This window comes from Mus caroli, chromosome 4, assembly GCF_900094665.2.
Source record: "Mus caroli chromosome 4, CAROLI_EIJ_v1.1, whole genome shotgun sequence".
Lineage (NCBI taxonomy): Eukaryota > Metazoa > Chordata > Mammalia > Rodentia > Muridae > Mus > Mus caroli.
Genome location: NC_034573.1, coordinates 134,329,776 through 134,335,620, shown reverse-complemented (window position 1 = coordinate 134,335,620; position 5,845 = coordinate 134,329,776).

Below are 5,845 nucleotides of genomic sequence, written 5' to 3'. Positions count from 1 at the left end.
AATAGCTGAGTAGTACTCCATTGTGTAAATGTACCACATTTTCTGTATCCATTCCTCTGTTGAGGGGCATCTGGGCTCTTTCCAGCTTCTGGCTATTATAAATAAGGCTGCTATGAACATTGTGGAGCATGTGTCCTTCTTACCGGTTGGAACATCTTCTGGATATATGCCCAGGAGAGGTATTGCTGGATCAGCAGACAGATTCCATGTATTATGTGGGAGATCGGGAACGTCTTTACAGCAGATCAAGGTTCACAATCAGAGAATATGTAAGGATGGATGTCTTATGAAAAATTAACATGGTTCTTGGGTTTTGAACAGATAGCATATCTGTGTCCTTTGAGGTTCAACTAGGAAAGAGTCACATTTAATCCTAATCCAGAGTTAGGCATAGTATAGTCTTTAACGAGTTTAGACCCCAGGCTTTTGCTTGCTGCTAGCCACTATCCTCAGCTATTAGGAGATGTGACTTTCTCCAAATGACTACTTGCTCCCTTAAGCTGGCCATAGAGACAGATTGGAGTGAGACAGAGGCAAGAGTCTATTCAGTCTGACCCATGGATAGTTGTGTTGGGTTAACGGTAGCTAGGTGATTTCTAACAAAAGGAAGAATACATAAGCTCAGCATTTCAAACCTCAGAGAATACTTTTTCCGTGTACCTGATGATCATCAGAGCATGTAACAGAGCCTTGGGTCTGATGACTTTCCTTTTGGTAGACAGCAATCTGCCTTAGGAATTCCAACTTTTGAGATCAGAAAAGGTTCATGGCTCCACAGAACTACATGCCTACAAACTACTTCAATCAAAACTTGACTGTAGTAGAGACAGATGGACAGAATTTCTTTAAAAACACATTTCTTGGGACAGCTGGAGCCTGTGGGATCTAGACTTAGACCAGTGACTGTGATGTCATGAACAATGAGGTCACCATTTTATCCAAAGGAACATGTTTCCACAAAGTTTCATCAATTTAGGTATGGCTTCACCACTGACAGTGCCATGAGCAAGCCATGGAGAGCAAGTCATCAAGGACCACCTCTTCATGGTCTCTGTCTCAGCTCCTGCTTCCATATTTCTGTCCTGCTTGAGTTCATGCCCTCACTGTTTTCAAAGTATGGAACTGTGAGTAAAATAAACCTTCTCTTCCCCAAGTTGCTGGGGGAAGAAACTTGGGGAACTTCCCCAAGTTCCCCAAGTGACTGGGTGTTGGCATCTGTTCTTCACAGTTCAACTGCTCAAAAATTCAAGATAAGAGAGGAAGAACATTGGAAAGCATGAAAATGCTGACAGAACAGATGAAAAGCAGGTGGTAATTGAAGGCCATGCAGCACAGAGGAAAACAGACCAAGACATCTACTCCCACCTCTCCAACAGGATGTGGGAAGCTAAAAACTCATACTTAATGTGAGTCAAGAGTATTAGTTAGGGTTATTTTCACTGTGATGAAACACCATGACCAAAAGCAACTTGGGGAAGAAAAGGTTTATTTTACTCACAGTTCCATACTTTGAAAACAGTGAGGGCATGAACTCAAGCAGGACAGAAATATGGAAGCAGGAGCTGAGACAGAGACCATGAAGAGGTGGTCCTTGATGACTTGCTCTCCATGGCTTGCTCAGCCTGCTTTCTTATAGAACCCAGGGCCATCCAGCCCAAGGATGGCACCACTTACAATGAGCTGAGTCCTCTCCCATCTATCATTAATTTAGAAAATGTTCTAAAGCTGGGTCTTATGGAGACATTTTCTCAATTGATGTTCCCTCCTTTCAGATGACTCTAGCTGTGTCAACTTGACATAAAACTACCCAGGACACTAGAATATTGGAATAATAAGAGTCTGTCAGTCTCAGTTGCAGGGCAAGTTTAAGGTTCTCACATGCCTTAAAATCTCTTAAATCAGCTGGAGAATTTGGTTTGACTGTGACTTCCAATGAGTAATAATTTCCTTTGAAAAGCTAGTTAAAACTCAGGAAGTTCTAAAGGAAATTTCCTTTAGACTTTGGAAATAAACAACTCAAAAGCTTCAGGAAATCCTTGAAACTGGGCAGAAGTATGATGCACTTCCCTTCTCAGGTTTCATAAATAATAAGGATTGCTTAGAGACAGGCTCAGACCAGCTGAACTTCCTGGACGAGATGATATACACCCTGCTAATCTACCTTCAGGTTATACAGTGTACTCCAAAGTTACAGGTTTTGTGAGCTATCTCCCATGCCAGGGTGTGATCTCTGTGATGCAGCTATCCTTGAGGCATTTCTATTCCTAAAAATGACTCTTTATCCATATTCCTGTAATAAATGAATGTATTGAATCACCAAGTTGGACTTTCGTTATATTCTTACTTTGATGTTTGCTCTTCATCTGTATGAGTAGTCTTTTCAGAAATAGTGCCATATGACACCTCCTCCCACGTGACATTGGAAAAGTCCATTTTGGCATTCCACATATCTCTTAGTGATACAACCATATACCATCTTGAAATGGGACCTATTTGAAACTTACATACTTTGAAACTTAAAAACAAGGTAATTACAAATGAGTAAGATGATCATAAGATAAATGATCATCTTATGATGATCTCACCCTCTCTGATCATCATAAGATACAGTTTTGAAGAAAAAGAAGGCTGGGGATGCTGAGAAAATTCAGCAGATAGAGGCCCAGACTATGGTAGTACAGTGGGTGACCTTACCCTCTATAATGAAGCACAAATTTTATCATTTAGAATAACTTCAGGGAAAGATATACAAGTATGTGATCAATAAGATGCTTGTTCAATCTATCGATACCTCTCTGACAAAGAGTTTGTAGCCAGCAAAAATAAGAACGCTGAAGTTCAGGTTCATCTGGGCAGTGTCAGCCATCTTCTTCCTGTAGGATTCACTTCTGGGAAGGATCTAAAAGGACTGAGAAGTGTCCTCTATCACACACCCTGTTGATTGATATGCCTATCCTACTCTCCAATACACTCAAGAGCCACCCTTGACCTTGACATGGACCATCCTTGACCACCGTAGAGTGCATAAATGGGAATATTTAGAATGAGTAAGTATATGCTAGCCTACAAGTTCCTAGCCTATATGTGGATAATATTGATTCCTTGATCACAAAAGGGGAGCTTCAGGCAATTGTTGTTGAACTGAGACTCTGAGTACTAGCCAGAATAGTACAAACAACAAAAGATTGATATGTCAATTAACCACACCTCCCTTTGTCAGGCTCAGATATTAAAGGACCCAGAAATAAGCTACTCTGCTACCTTCTCACATCTTTTTTCTTTCTTTTGCCCTTGATGTTTGTACTTTAGCTTTTTACTATATTTTTAATATTTTACTTTTTAAAAACCCTCTAAAATATTTTATTCTCCTTCTTACATTAAGCGTACTTATACATTTTCTCTTTCCTTTCCTTTTTTTACTATTTCAAATAGTTTATTTCAAAAACATGATTAAATGGAAATATGATGTCACATATAATTACATCATCTTTAAGTATATATGAAGGAATATATAGAATATATATATATCTTTATGCATATCTAAGATCAGTATTAATTTATTTCACCCTTTTCCTTCCTTAAATTTTGATCTATGTAGGAGTCAGCTTCAATCTGTAAGAACTTCTAACTACTCACAAAATAATTATGGATGTGATACAGAAAAATGAACATAATTTTCTGTTTGTTTGACTGATTTGTTTTTAGTGAGGCTCAAAATCTTGGCTCTTACTCTGGTAAAACCCCAAAATAAGAACAATTTTTAGACATTGAAGTTCATTGTAATAAGGCTGTACTTCAATGTCCCTCATATCACCAAAGGATTTTACCTCCATAGTAGCTAGTTAAGAGTTGATAGTTCTGCTGCATCAAGGAATGAACTGCAGGCAAATTTTTTGGATACAGATTTTCTGCTATAATCAAAGTTATTGGACTTGAGTGATTATCATCATTCTCAGCCCACAGAGAACAGATTACATTCATTTAAGAAATGGTGTGTGTATTAAAAAGGTCTATCCATGAAGTCATTCATTCGTCAACTGTTTCAATGAACAATGGTTCTGCTTAGAGGGTGGCACAGACATTAGGTAAGGGTAAGATTCTGGTTCATTGGCTGTGATGATTCTGAAAAGCATACATCTCAGAAAAAGAGTAACTTATAAGGCCATTGTACTGGCTGGTTTTGTGTGTCAACTTGACACACAATGGAGTTATCACAGAGAAAGGAACTTCAGGTGAGGAAATGCCTCTGTGAGATCCAGCTGTAAGGCATTTTCTCAATTAGTGATCAATGGGGAAGGGCCCATTGGGGTGGTGCCATCCCTGGGTTGGTAGTCTTGGGTTCTATAAGAAAACAAGCTGAGCAAGCCAATAAGTAACATCCCTCCATGGCCTCTGCATCAGCTCCTGCTTCCTGACCTGCTTGAGTTCCATTCCTGACTTCCTTTGGTAACGAACAGCAACATGGAAGTGTAAGGTGAATAAACCCTTTCCTCCCCAACTTGCTTCTTGGTCATGATGTTTGTGCAGGAATAGAAACCCTGACTAAGATAGTCATCTTCTTCAAAGTTGATACATAATTATAAATATCAAGCAAAGCATTTTGTCTTACTCTTTATTGTTCTCTTACAAACCACCTCCCAAATTAATTGTTTGCATTATTTTTGGCTGTATAGATAATTATGAAATATGTAAGCTGTTCTGAAAACCATAGCATAGTGTAAAAACATCAAATAAATCCAACTAATAGGCTGAGATAGGAGAAGCATGATTTCAAGACCATTATGTGGTACACAGAAAGATAATGTCATGTACAAACAAGCAGAAAGTTTATATGGATTGTACAATATTGGACCTATTTCTCCAATTACCAAATTAGAGAGACCACTGGGTGACAGCCAACAAATTTCTAATTCCTCATATTTTTGAATTTCAATCGATTAGTATATGTTGGTAATACTAATTGTCTTATTGGGAAAATAAGGAAAAGTGATTGTTACTTCCTGTTATTTTTGTTGTTTAAGGTGGAATTATGTTTGTGTGGCTATCTTCTTTTGGGTTTGTTGAAAGATTACTTTCTTGCTTTTTCTAGGGTGTAGTTTCCTTCCTTGTGTTGGTGTTTTCTATCTATTATCCTTTGTAGGGCTGGATTTGTGGAAAGATATTGTGTAAATATTTGATTTGATTTTGTCATGGAATATTTTCTTTTCTCCATCTATGGTATTTAAGAGTTTTTCTGGGTATAGTAGCCTGGACATTTATGTCCTCTTAGAGTCTGTATGACATCTGCCTGTGGGACCGTGAAAGGTAGCCTGTTTTTTTTTTTTTTTTTTTTTTTTTTGGTCAAGCTGGATTTAAACCCTGGAGACCCAGCAGATTAATCTGCAAAGGACATAAGGCCTGTTGGCCATGCTCTCAGACCTAGGCTCCTATTACAAGGTCCTAGCTCCATAATTCTGTGGCCATCAGTCATGCAGGCTCTCCAGACTCCACCCCCATGTTACCTGGTAACAGCCAGGCATGCTCCTCCCCACAGTTACCTGGCTACAGCAAGGTAGCCCAGCCCACTATAAAAGAAGCTGTTTGTCCCCTCCTCTCTCTCTTGTCTGTCTCAAGTGCTTGTTCTCTTATTCTCACTGCTTGCTCTCCTTCTCCCCTCCCTTCTTCCCTCTCTCCACGTGGCCATGACTGGCCTTTACTTCTCTACTCCTCTCTCTCTCTCTCTCTCTCTCTCTCTCTCTCTCTCTCTCTCTCTCTCTCTCTCTCTCTCTCTCTCTTATAATAAAGCTCAAAAACCATGGACTGCTTCCTTTAATCTACACTTGCCATACTGGAGTGATGGAATAGG